Source organism: Artemia sp. Qi Xiang Cuo, chromosome 13 (assembly GCF_049724085.1).
Source record: "Artemia sp. Qi Xiang Cuo chromosome 13, ASM4972408v1, whole genome shotgun sequence".
Classification (NCBI taxonomy): Eukaryota; Metazoa; Arthropoda; class Branchiopoda; order Anostraca; family Artemiidae; genus Artemia; species Artemia sp. Qi Xiang Cuo.
The window spans coordinates 50,144,447-50,157,923 of NC_142806.1; positions in this window are offsets into that span (position 1 = coordinate 50,144,447).

Sequence of the window (13,477 nt, forward strand, 5' to 3'; positions counted from 1 at the left end):
TGCAAGTTAATCCCCTCTTTTACGCCTGCCACAATTTATTCGATTTTTTGATTATTCAAAACTCAAATGAAAGTTGTTTTCTGCGATTATTTTATTATTATTTTTTTCTCCCATTGTTTCCTTTTAATACAGAATTAACCTCTGAGAACAGACAAAGTCAGAAGGTTGCCAGGATATGTAAAAGAGTAAATAGTCTAGCAATGGGGTGATATGTTTGCCAGGAAATCACTTGAAAGACTATGTATTGTAAGTCGGTATATTATCCTCATGAAGAACCTATAACTTTTGTTTCCATAGTTCAGAAATGTTTATTTGAATTTTTTATGGAGTTGAGGAGGAACATCAAGATAGGAATTCTGCTCTAAAGTTCAACACTCGGGAACCACTCCCATAGGGACCAAAGAAAACAATCTCGCTGCTTTTAGTTTTTATCTGCTCATTCTGTCGATTTTAGTCTTCGTCTGTCTTAGACAGGTACTTAGTTTATTAATTAGATTTTCATTAATAATTAGATTATTAATGAAAAGCCAAGGACTGTCACATGATGTAACGCTCCATAAGTTTGTGTAATGGTGCTGAGGAGCAACGCTACTGATTTCTTTTTCTTAATTGTGATCAGCTGAATGTCGTAATTAGAAATGATAATTTCATATTTTCTTTTTCCGACATGGGATTGTGAAACAGAAGAAGTTTACTGGAAGTGGGCAGAATTTCCAGGAATCTTTTAGAGTTTCAATAGGAATTATTTATTTATAGTATCTATACATTTATATTTTAAAGAAGAAGTAAAACAGAACTCCCGTATCTCCGAATGTATACCAAGGATCATAAGGTGTTGTATTCATGTAGAACATATAATTATATAATATATATTTAATATAATTATAATCACTTCGAGGCCTGAGATCAAAAATTATGTATTTTATATAGACCTGTCGGAAATAATTCAGGAAAAGCCAATCTGGCTTTTTGAAAGAGAGTGTTTCAGTGAGAAGATAATTATCTGATGCAAAATTGATTGGATACTATGTTATCCCGCAAAGCTCATTGAAAACTGCACAAAACAAGCGTGTATCTCCTTAATACAGAACTGTGGTTGTGTCTAAGCCCCCCCCCTCCTTAGCTGACCTATCTTCTTGGGCGTTTCTAAGCTTCTGTATATTTTTTTTCAGTTTACAAGGTGTGTTTTTTGACTTGAGTGACGAGCCTAACTCAGACGGCACACCTAGTCTCCGAATTTCTGACTTTTCACATGCCCATCGAACCAGTGATAATAATTCTTATTATCTATGTTCAAATACATCTCAGTAACATTTTGTAGAGATTACCACTAAGGACTTTCTAGATCTTTTTTTCTTTTTTTGTTAGGGGCACTGATGCTGCTAACCTAGAAGGCCCATTCCAGACTGCCCAAAATCAAACTACATAATGTACATATTTTCCGTCTTGAAGTTGGAAGAGAGTGAGAGTTTATATGTAAATGGAAAGGTCCCAAGGCTGATAGGTGAAAGGAGGTCCTTGAGAACAAGTACAGTATATTGAAGATAAGGTGGGAACAAAATCGTAGGAAAGTTAGAGCAGGTGATGTGTTACAATTAATTGAAGTTGGGCAGAGGAGACGGTTGTGTAGAATAGATAGATGTTAAAGTGGAAGATACCAAAGAAAGTATGCGGTAAGATTACAATTTTGAATTCTATGAAGATTAGTAAACAGGAAAACGCTGAAAGGCCTTTTACCAAAGATTTACCCAGCGTACAATGACTAAAAATCTTTATATTGCAGATAGTGTTAGATTTAGCAATTTAAAAGGCCTTATTTGAATTTTTATTTAAGATTTGAATTTAAAATGGAAAAAGGATGACGAACTTGGCCTTGATTCTCAAAATAGACACGGGTCGCTCAATTCCTTCCATAGTGAAACGCTAAAAAAGGTCAAGGCATTAGTCCTCTGTATGATAATAACGCAGTAGCTGTACTGGTCCCGTAATAATCTCCGCAGCTCATTTCTAATGTAATCCTGGAGTTAAAGAGAGTCAAACACGTATACAGAGGAGGGGGGTTGATTGTCCCTTAAAATGCCATAATTTCCTCCCTTAGTTTCAAAACATGTTCATGTAAATACCTTCTTTGTATTTTTAAAACGGTACTTTGGTTTTGTCCTGTTTTTTTTCCTGTAAGTTTGTTGCGACAGAGTCCCCTGCATTTTCTATGGGATTTGTAAATTTCTGATTGGATTGATGAATATGACGTTACGCATTGAAAATTTGTGTTTAGTTCTTGTCTGGGGCACTGTTTTCAGCTGAAGTGGAGATTATGATCTATGTCACAGAAGACTATCTGAAGTTGTTCTGGTGTGCTTTCGTTTCTTTGGACCATGTTTTTGCTTTCGATTGGAAAGCTCTATTCAACCGGGCAATGGTTTTAGTTCATGTTAGAATTAACCTAAAAGTGCGTGTGACGGCTCATGGCCCCATCGTTGATATATGTTCTTGGTACTTTAAATTAATATTTTAGAAATCGGAAAAGGGAGTAGGCTACTTTCCCACAGGTACGAAAGTGCTACCAATTAGTGTTTAAGTTATCGTTGTCTGTTATCAAATGTGCCTCCTAAAATTTTTATATCTTCGCTACTAAAGAATTAAGAGCCTAACCTTTGCTGCTTTCCTATTATTAATTTTAAAAACAGGGGCGAATCTCCAGCACTTTCATAGGGGGGGGGCAAGACTGGTCCATATCTGGATAGTCAAGGGGCATGGGATATATAATATTTTTTCTCCACACTATTGGGGGGGGACAACTACCCCCCTTGCCCCCCCCTCCAAACGACGCCCCTGATTAGAAAGTTGGCATGTGGCAAGAAATGAGGACTGAGCTGATTAGAGTAAAAGTACATCAATTTTTTTTATAGAATACGTATTATTAGATACAACGTTTTGAAAAGATAGATGAGTTGACAACTTTCTTGTTGTAGTATACAATAGAAGAAACGAGTTAATCAATACGCACAAACCTAACGAAGTGCTTACCTGTTTTAAAATCAAGCTGGAGGCGCAAAATTTGTCCCTGACCTACTTCAACATCCCCCTACCCTGCCCGCTACCATATTCCGAGCAGAAATTCGGCATGTTGCACCTTACTTGAACCAAAATCGCATAATAGATTTTGATTGACATGACTGGTGAACTAAACTAAACAGAGGCCCTCCCTTCACCAGCTTTCCAGCTGGTGTTGTTTTCGTTACAGTGGTAACTATGTGTTGTTATTGTATTATTGTATTTTTTTTTACTAAGAAATGCGAATTCGGTCCATTAGGGTTTGTGATAGTTCTTTTGCCAAAAAAAATATCTATCTATATATCTGTCTACAAACATAAGCATGTTGCTCCTTGTTTGAACCAAAGTCAGGCAAGGATTTTCAATCTGGATAATTGAAGGACCAAAACAGGTCCGTGTCTCCTTCAACACCAGCTTCCTAATTGATCGGTATGTAACATCTTCTTTGAACCAGAATCATTAAAACTGTTTTAGTGAGGATAATTGGAGGTGCAAAACCATCCCTCACCACCGGTTTTCCAGCAGAAAGGTGGACTGGCTTTTTGTCACGAATCAGTTTGAAGTTTATTAGATAGAAGCATTTTTCCAAAGAGACGATAGACGAAAGAGAAGATGGTGATTTTCAGGTTCACTGCTTCTCTTCTCTGGTCTTTATACTAAAATGCTCATATCCCTTTGAGACTTATTTGACAACTAAAGTTTGACCAGGGGGGCAAAGCAGATAGACTTTCAAACTTGTCTACCGTTGGTTAGCCCTACATACCACCCCCTACCATGGGCGCCCATAAGCTGAATTCTAGGGGGGCAAACCTCATCTAATTGGCACTTTTAATGCTATATAATATAAATTTCTGAACAAAAATATAAAAATAAGGCAGCATCATTCAGCCAGGGGGGCAGGAGCCCCCCCCCATATGGGCGCCCATGCCCCCTACCCTAGAGCTTATTATTCACTTAAATTTGGTTGGCAGCTACCTACCGTCAAGGGGACGTTAATCATGAAATGTTAGACCTTTACAGCCCAGGTGCTTGTATACTTCAAAGTTTCAGTGCTAGGAGATTTCTCCTTATTACGGAGAGTGAATTTTAAGCAAGCATGATAAAGTATGTTCATCTTCAGGAGTGACTAGTTTTGAGACTATCTTCAAGAAAAGGGTCGTCTTTTTTTCTTCTTTTTTTCTCTTTTTTTAGAAGATATCTTATTTGACCATTTTAAAAAGTTTTTTGTCAATTCTTTTTTTTTTAATCGATAGCAAACAAACAATACAAAAGTGTTGCTTTGCCCGACTCAGTTAATTCAGGATATCAGTTAATTCATCATATTCAACACGATATACCAAGGGTATCAAGTTACTATATGTGAAGCTCGTGAACATATAAGCTGTTTCTCGAAAAACACTAACTTCTAGTACACGTATTTCAATGACACTGTTCACCCTATTCAATTAGAAAAATCATGTTGTTTTTATAAATAAGTCTTATTTTATTATATCGACACACTACTAACACAAAATTTTATAACAGGTAATTTATAATAGGTAAATTTTTCAAGGGTTGTTCTAATGAAACTTGGCTTTGATTATCCTCAAGACCATTACTAATACCTGCTTTGTCTTTACGTCTGCCAGCTCAAACCAGTGATCGGATGGAAAGAAGTCTTTGAACCACCGTAAAACAGTAGCTACCAATTCAGTCCAGTAACAGGATAAAAAAAAGTCTATGAACCAACGTGCTACAGTAGCTACCCGTCCAGTCCAATTCGTAAAACCAAATTTATCTTGAGTTTCAGGCTTGATGACTTTCACTTGAACACTCTTGTATGATGATTGACTTTTCCCTTTGCATTGACTGGGTGACTGTGTATGCGGCAGTTTATTCCTATTTCTCCATTCGTTTAGCTTTCCATACAATTCCAGAGCAGCGTGCCTAATATTCTGTTTGATGAAGTTAGTCTGGGCATAAAACTTGCCCTCAACCAGACAATATATTCTAAAATACCATTCATTGGTTATTTCCTTAACTCCTTCGTGACCAAAGCAAAACAAGTAATGAAGCAATTTTATTGCTTTGCAAACATGAATCCAGTGATTAAAATCATCCAATCTTTTTGTGACCACTTCCATTATTTCAAGCATTTTAATAGAATCATGGGTAAGTCTGGCAAGTTTAATCTTCAATTCAGCTGATGGCTCTTCATCATCATTGCATGTGGCTTTTCTTGCTAAAATCTCTGCTGAGCTATATCCCTCTAATATATTTTTACGTTTCTTTTCACAACCTTTAGGTTCATTTTAAATGTATTACTGCTGTGATTAGACCCCGGTGCCGAGCCGATGAGGAAAGACCGATGGCGGCGGGGCCAAAACAATGGACCACCACTGTGCCACCGGTAAGGTGTCGGTGGCGTGCCGCCGGCGCGATCAATGTTGACCGTAAACATTAATGTTTTCATAAGTCTTTCTCAAATCGCAGCCTAAATTTACAACCGATACGAGACTATTAATGAATTAAAAAATTCATTAGTCGCTGGCGGAAACTGGTGTTCGTTATTCATCAAAAGAAGTAGAAATGTGGCAGAAACGAAATGGCTGTGGTGTTTCAGAACTCCTGCATAATCCGAGTAGTTGAAGTATCTATTAGCTATGTATTCTTAACATAAATAATTATCAAAATTAGTAGTTTTTTTTTCATCAAGCATTACTGCATACAAAACTTCAAATACCGTATCACAAAATTCGTCAGTTATCTGGGTAAAAACTTTGAATATAACTTTGAACTTGGAAGCTCAATTTTTTATAATGCCCTTTGCCTATATCTGTTTTGTCACCTTTAAAACAGTTAAAATGAGTGACTTTGATATTGATTGTTTTTTTTTGCTCTTTCGGATTCATAAAAAACCTTCTTATATTAAAAACCGGTTTTTAATAACTATAAAAAAAAAAATTCATTTTAAAGTTTTTTTGGCTTCTTTATAGAATATATTTTATGTTGGCTAAGGCTGAATTGCTGCTTTTTTATTGCTTTTGGCTGCTCTTTTGGATATTATTCATTTTTTCTTTTGGGGATTCATTCCAATATATAAGCTCAAAAATACCTAATATCAGTCAAATTATAAACTGCATCTAAAAGCAGTAAATTTATCAAGTTAATAAATTCATGGTGAACCCTTCCCTTGAGAACATTCCAATAACAATGAAACAAAAAACACTTAATCTTTTATTCGGTTGGAAGAAAAATGAAGTGCCAGCTATTTTCTTTGGAAAAAAAGGATAAGCTCCTCCGTTTTAAATATTATTAAATGAAACAATATGCCAACTGAAGTAGTTCGTGTAAGATGTTGAAATTTTCTTCCTAGTTCGTCACTTTTAATCCAAGCAAAATGTTAGGACACTTAGTATCAGTTATTGAGTTTAAGCTTTGATTTCCAAATGCTCACAAAAATTACCAGTCGCAACAATAAGTCACCTGTGGTCAAAATACTCTTTGATCCCCGGACAGGCTCAAAGCTTCTGCTATGGTTATATCCATGGAAGTCTCCAAAGAGTTTCTTTTTAAAATAGCTTTCAAGCGTATTTAAGGGTATTTAGCCCTTTTTGCTTTTCTTCAAAGCTTTGAAAAAAGTGTTATAATATTACAAATGTTACATTTGTTATATTTGTGCATATTTTTGGTAATCATTTGTGGGGTAGTCGAATTTTTTAAACCACTGTAGATACGTAAGAACGTTGCAACATCTAGTACCCCGAGGTCATAAGACTGTCAAAGACTCCTCCTTGAACCTCCCAAATTGAAAGCTTTTATTATGACCTGGCCTTTTAATGTAACTTGGGGACTGGACCAAGGGCGCCATTGTCACTCGAGCGCAACGTTAGGTGGGGATGTCGCTATCGCTTTCGTCACACCAATTTGTTTTATTGTGAATCTGCCTGGTACGTATGAATGAATGTTTTCAAAGTAAACCCGTTTCATCAATAATAATAAAAAACGGGTCGGACGCATTTGTCCCTTTCGGTTTGGATGATAAAACCATACAAGTGCTGTATCAAGTATAACTCACGAAAATCTTGTTAATTTTTGTCAACTTGAAAATAAAATTCTTGACTGTGAATGATGTAAGAAATAGCGATTGGGAAACTGCATTCCAAATGATTTAAACTCATTTCATAAAGACGATACTTTTTTTGTCAACATATGAAGAACTGTGTATATTGCAATATTTGCAATTGCATATCGCATCTGTCTGGTTTTTATGCAAAGTAACAAAAGAGACGAAAATTAACGAACAAGAGAGTAGTGAAGAATTATGATACGCAAAGTAATATTTGACAGGGAAACTCACTGGTGATAAATCCCTAGGGGTGGCACCGTGATTGCGTGATTTTCGGAGATTCGGGGAACCAAATTTTTTTTCAGGGAAATACCCGAACATTCGGGGATAGTGCAAGCCCTGCTTGATTTCTAATCAGGAAAATCGAAATACTAAACCACACGAGAAGGAAAAGCTCCGACTCTGCGGTTGTACGCACTAAAGTATTGCCGCAAAATTAATATAAAGTCAACCGAACGCCGCCGCCTCTGCCAGCGGCAGCGCACCGGTGGCGTTGCGACACTTCGGCGGTGGTCGATCGGGCCTCTCGTCGGCGACTTTCGGTCGATCCGCCGGCGCGGCGCCGGGGTCTAGATATGATGATATCATACTGAGATCACTTGACTCTTTGCATCCTTTTATATTGGCGCATGACGTCATGCAAATGATGTCATCATGATTATACAACGCATATCAATTGAACATATTGAATCATATTATTTGAATCCTAACATATTGAATCAATTCAACATATTGAACTGAAACATATCAATCTTCTATGTTTCAGTATGGCGTCATTTATTTTGTCATGACGTCATGCACCAATATAATAGGATGCAAAGAGTCAAGTGAACTTAACTTTGCTGCTTTCTTTTATAAATCTATTTCTTTTTGCTATTCGAATGGGTTTTTCTTCTTTTTTTACTCTAGTAAAAAAAAACCTTGAACTGAGATTCTTCTCTAGATTGCAAATGCTCTAAGGCCTCGTGAGGGGGGGGGGGTCGTAAAAGTAAATTTTATTTTTCTGTAGCCTCAGAGTGGCCCTGCACGCATTCCAACTAATTTTCGTTTTCTGATTTTAAATTTAAGTGAAATGCAGAGATATCTTGTGATTTAAGTGAAATGCAGAGATACCTTATACAAACCAGTCAGGTGAAATTTAGCTGTCCGTCATTTTTACTGACTAAAAATTGACACAGAATCAAAGGAAAACAAATTAGGTTTTAAAAACGCGGGGTTATTTGACTTCCTCTTTTAAATAATGTAAGGGATCTGTGGGATTGGCTTACGAAGACACGTCTCGGGTTTTAAAAAGGCTGGGCTATTTGACTTTCCTCTCCGAAATACACTCAAGGAATAATGAGATTGGCCTACGAAGACACGCTGCAGATGTAAATCGATGAACTTAAAGTGCCCTTCTTACCACCGAATAATAGCAATGTAATCTCTATTTTTCAATTTGTTTAAACTTGCAAAAAAAAAACAAAAAAAAAACATAGTTTATAACTGGGGATTTAGGCAAAAGGATAGTAATTGTGAGCATTTTGTAAAATAGATTAAATAGCATTTGACAGGGCCAAAAGAAATTGCTCTTGGCAAGGCCGAATCCAGAGGATGGAGTAAGGGGTTTGACCCCCCCCCCCCGTGATGTTTGTCTGACTCGTAAAAACGTAATAAAAATTGCATATAATCAAATTTTATATGCCCTTTTTAAGTTTTTGGTCTCCTCCCCCCCCCCCCAAAAAAAAATCCTGGGTACGGCCCTGACTCCTGTTGTCCAGCCCCGGTGGTTCTGAAGAAGTCTAAATGCATAATTTCTTGAACTCCTATGCAAGACTAATCACAATGATTTATCTTTTTTACTCGCACCTTTATCCTAAGAAAGTTTCAAACGAGCGAAGTTTCTTGGGTTTGGCTGGTATTTGTAAGATGAGGGATATTAGGGTTAGAAATTGAACACAATATTTTATCTTTTATTTTACTGGCACCTTTTTTGAAGGAAATTTTCAAATGGAGCGGAGTTTTTTGGGTTTAGCTGTGATTTTGCGAGGTGCGTGACACAGTGTTTGAATTGAACACAACATTTATCTTTTTTTATTGGCACCTTTTTCGAAGAAAATTTCCAAGTGTAGCAAAGCCTTTTGGCGTTAGCTGTGATTTTATGCGGTGAGTGATTATATAGGGTTAAAAATTGAACAAAAATTCCTGAGAATTACACTGAATTTTAGCAGAACGAATAATGGCTTTAAATCAGTATTTAGAATGCATGATTTATAAGTTCCGGTTGCTTTTCAAAGAAACATGCTTTTTTGGATTTATGTTAAGCGATGATGTTTCAAAATAGGCTGAGATTAAAGTCACTGAGATAAATTTTTAATTGACCGCCGATTCATAATCCATAAAATGAAATTTCCGTAATGTTTGTCCAGACTTTACCTTGAAAAAGAGAAAGATTGCACTGCTGGACACAACCACAAGAAAATCTTGTTTGTTAATCTTATATGACTGTCCAAAGATTTTTAGGTTAGCTAAAAAAAGTATATATATATATATATATATATATATATATATATATATATATATATATATATATATATATATATATATATATATATATATATATATATATATATATATATATATATATATATATATATATATATATATATATATATATATATATATATATATATATATATATATATATATATATATATATATATATATATATATATATATATATCGAATAAGGTTGAATATTTTGAAGTTCAGGCACGTAAGCAGACTTTCTTAGGGGGAGATGAGGGGCAATAATAAAACAAACAAAGGTATTTATGTGTTATCCCGACCGCACTCAAGAAGTTTGATCTGTTTAAAACCCATTTTCTGTGTGCACTCTCAGATAATCAGCTTAGCCTGAGTGAGATAAACTACTATGCAGTTATCTTTTAATTAAATATTTAATATATAGAGGTGGGTAGGTATTTATGTAATGTGTTCTGGACGGTCCGATTTCCTTAATTCTTTGTTGTAGTTTACATAATTATGTTACTAAAGTATTATATTTTCATTATGCTCAGGTATATTTTATTATGATTAACCTAACTTCTCTTCTTGAGTGTGATCGGGATAGTACGTAAGTATCTATAGAAATTTTAATTTGATAATATGGATAGGAACTACTCAGAAATTCGGGAAATTTTAGTATTAAAATTTCTCTTTATTGATAAAGTATCTCTCCAAAGGTCGGTCATGGAAGTTTTATGACAGATGGGTTCATTGTTGTAGCCTACATAAAAAAAAAATATATGAAAGAATGCGAAAACACGTTCAGAATCGGATAGGTTTTTACACGAAAACATTTATCGAAAAGACGACCCCAGAAGCTTGGAGCATTGCTGGATGCATTACAACGAGTCTAATTGTAAAACTGAATATATTTATGTACTTTTCTCTTTTTGAAGTAGGATCATACCCTGAAACAACTTTACTGAATGGGGGCTTACTACATATACGTATGTGTAAAACTTTCCGCACTGAAATGTATTATAGATACACTAAAAAAAAAAAACTTAGGCCCCCTCCTTCCTCTCTCCCTGTAGAAATAACAAGAGTGCTTGTTAATTTGTTAATGGTTGTTTTGACTAAAATAAGCTCTGGAAATGAAAAGACCAGGGTATACATGTAGAACCTTAAGATAATTTAGGCTTATGTTAGAAAGTAATAGTGCTTGAACATATGTTGTTTCTATTTAATAATTATAAAAAGAAAATATCAAGTATTATCTACTGAGCTTTGGTGATCGAATAAAACCATTTTCTGTGATCTTTTCATGTGTTTGTTCGTTTGCCCATGCCGGGGTAACCTTCCGTGCGCTGCTTACCCAGGATTATTTTTTTAGCCATTCATTTCCTATTTTCGTACCTTATTTATCCATTTACTTTTTGGTGATATTGATGAATTAAATTCTTACTCTCCCCCCCCATAATTACTAGCTCTGCTCTCCGTCGGGAGTGTAGTGTTTTGTTGTTGTGTTGTACTGAGTTTAGTCAATAAATTCATTCGTTCAATCTGCATATGCAGCATTTTTGCATCCATAATAGTTTTTTTTTTCTTTAGCTCAGAGTTTCTAATTTTAAGGTTTAAAAAAAGCTTAACTCTCTTTAAATCCATATTCCAAAAATATGATTTGGTCGTAGTAAGAATTCTATTGTGAAAGGTCTACAACAACTCTTTAAGTGTTCTTATCGGAAGACAGGTATAAAAAGCACAAAAATATTTAAATCTGAAAGATATTTTTATTTATTAAAAAGCTTTATAATAGCCAAAGTCCCCCCTCCAACAAGCCATACCCTGAAAGTTTCAACTCGACCCCCTAGCCTTGAGACAAAATAGGTAAATCAAAACTATGCATAAGGTTTGTCACAATTTTAACTGAACTTAGTTTTTGGATACCCTACTGACTGACCGTGTTTCAAACAGTAGGCTGTAAGAAAGATGTGGTTCATTCCCGCTTTCTAGGACTATAATAAGAGAAAGATTGGGATGGCTAGGGTACATTCTGTGGATGAAGGATGACAATTTGCCAAAAATTTTTATGGCTAAACGGAAAGCAGGTCGTCCATGGTTGGGGTGGGAGGGTGTCGTAGAGAAAGACTTAAGGGAATTGGGAACTTCCTGGGAGGGTGTAAAGAGGGAGGCTTTGAATAGATTGGGATGGAGTTGGAGCGTGTGTAGCTGTGTTGACTCCCGGCGGCTTGATGCTGTTAGTAGTAGTAGTAATTTATAATAAAACAAGCAAGGACCTGCGTTACAGAGAATACCCGTGGGTCTCCGGCGTATGGCGTCGCATCCTGGAGTTAACAGACATAATGAACTATTATATAGAGATTATAAAGGATTTTGTGAGGAATTTATAAGCCGAAAACAGTTAAAGCATGATCTAGATTGAGTCATTTTGTCCCCTTCATGAAGGACAAGAAACAACTCCCAACGTTTGAAGCAGTTGCCTCTATAAAATGCTGCATATTTTTCATTACCCCCCCCCCCTATATTTCTTTCTCCTCATAGATTTTGGAAAACCCTTTTTTTGATATTTTCAATAAAAAAAACATTTTTGTTTTTTCATTGGAAAAAGTCAAAGAAAAAAAAAGGTCCTCCTAGATTTTGAAAAATGTATCCCCCCCCTTCCAACATTTTCCTGAATTGGTGCTCTTGCAGGGAAGGTGTTTCCAAGAACAGAGCTCCTTATTCCTATTTTAACTTAAAAAATCAAAGTGCTATAAAGCCACGATTCATTCTCATATGCGCTTTCAAGCCTCTCATTTAGGGAAGAAATGGAATTTGGTGCTTGAAAACACAATCCTAGATCCTCTTTTGTGTTCTAGATTGGAAATGGGCCCAAGAATTTAACTCTGGCGTAGGCCAATTTGAAAAAAAAAATACCATAAATATTTAAAGTTGTGAATTAGTAAGAACAGGAAAAATCGTAAAAATCTTGATGTTTGGGGTGACATGGGGCCAAATACCTCTCCTATTCCAATGTGTCCGCATGTAGACCTATGTATTCCCAAAAGTTACTGATATACTGCAAAGTATGTCCTAGTTTTTGGGAGGTTAGTGTGCTCCAGTGAGGAAGATATAGAAGTAGGAACTAAGAAGCTCTTGTGCTTAAGTATTATCCAGAACACAATTGAAAAGTGAAGTTGGGTTAATCCTACTGAAATGTACATAAATATGATGTAAATATAATACTTTAGTAACAAAATTATGTGAACTATAATAAATAATTATGGAAAGCAGGCCGCCCAGAATGTATTATATTAATAACCTAGTCACCCCTATATATCAAATATTCAATTAATATATACGTACATTTAAGTTTATTTCACGAAGTATAAGCCAATTATAACCGAATGCGTGAAAAAAACCGGTTTACTCAGATCAAACAAAGCAAACTTCTCAAGTGTGTTCTGGATAATACGCAAGTACCAAAAAACCTCTACGAACCTTTTTCAAGCCCTAGACCCACTTCGTAAAATTTTCATTCATGTACCAAACTTTCCAAGGTAGTGAAAAGTCGGTCTCTTGGCTTTTATTCTTGCTAGTTCACTAACTTCCTGATCTAGGCACTGCCGATCTTTGTGACGATACGTTCATCCAGAGTGGTCTACAATTAACCTTGTTTGGATATTCTTTAAGTTTGGCTAATTACGCATGTCAGAATATGGAGGATTTTCAAAAGATCACTCAGGTGACCTTACACACATCTGACCTTTGTAAAAAGTTGGGAGGAGCGTTTTATACTACCCGTAATGTATCTGTTTCAAATTACGT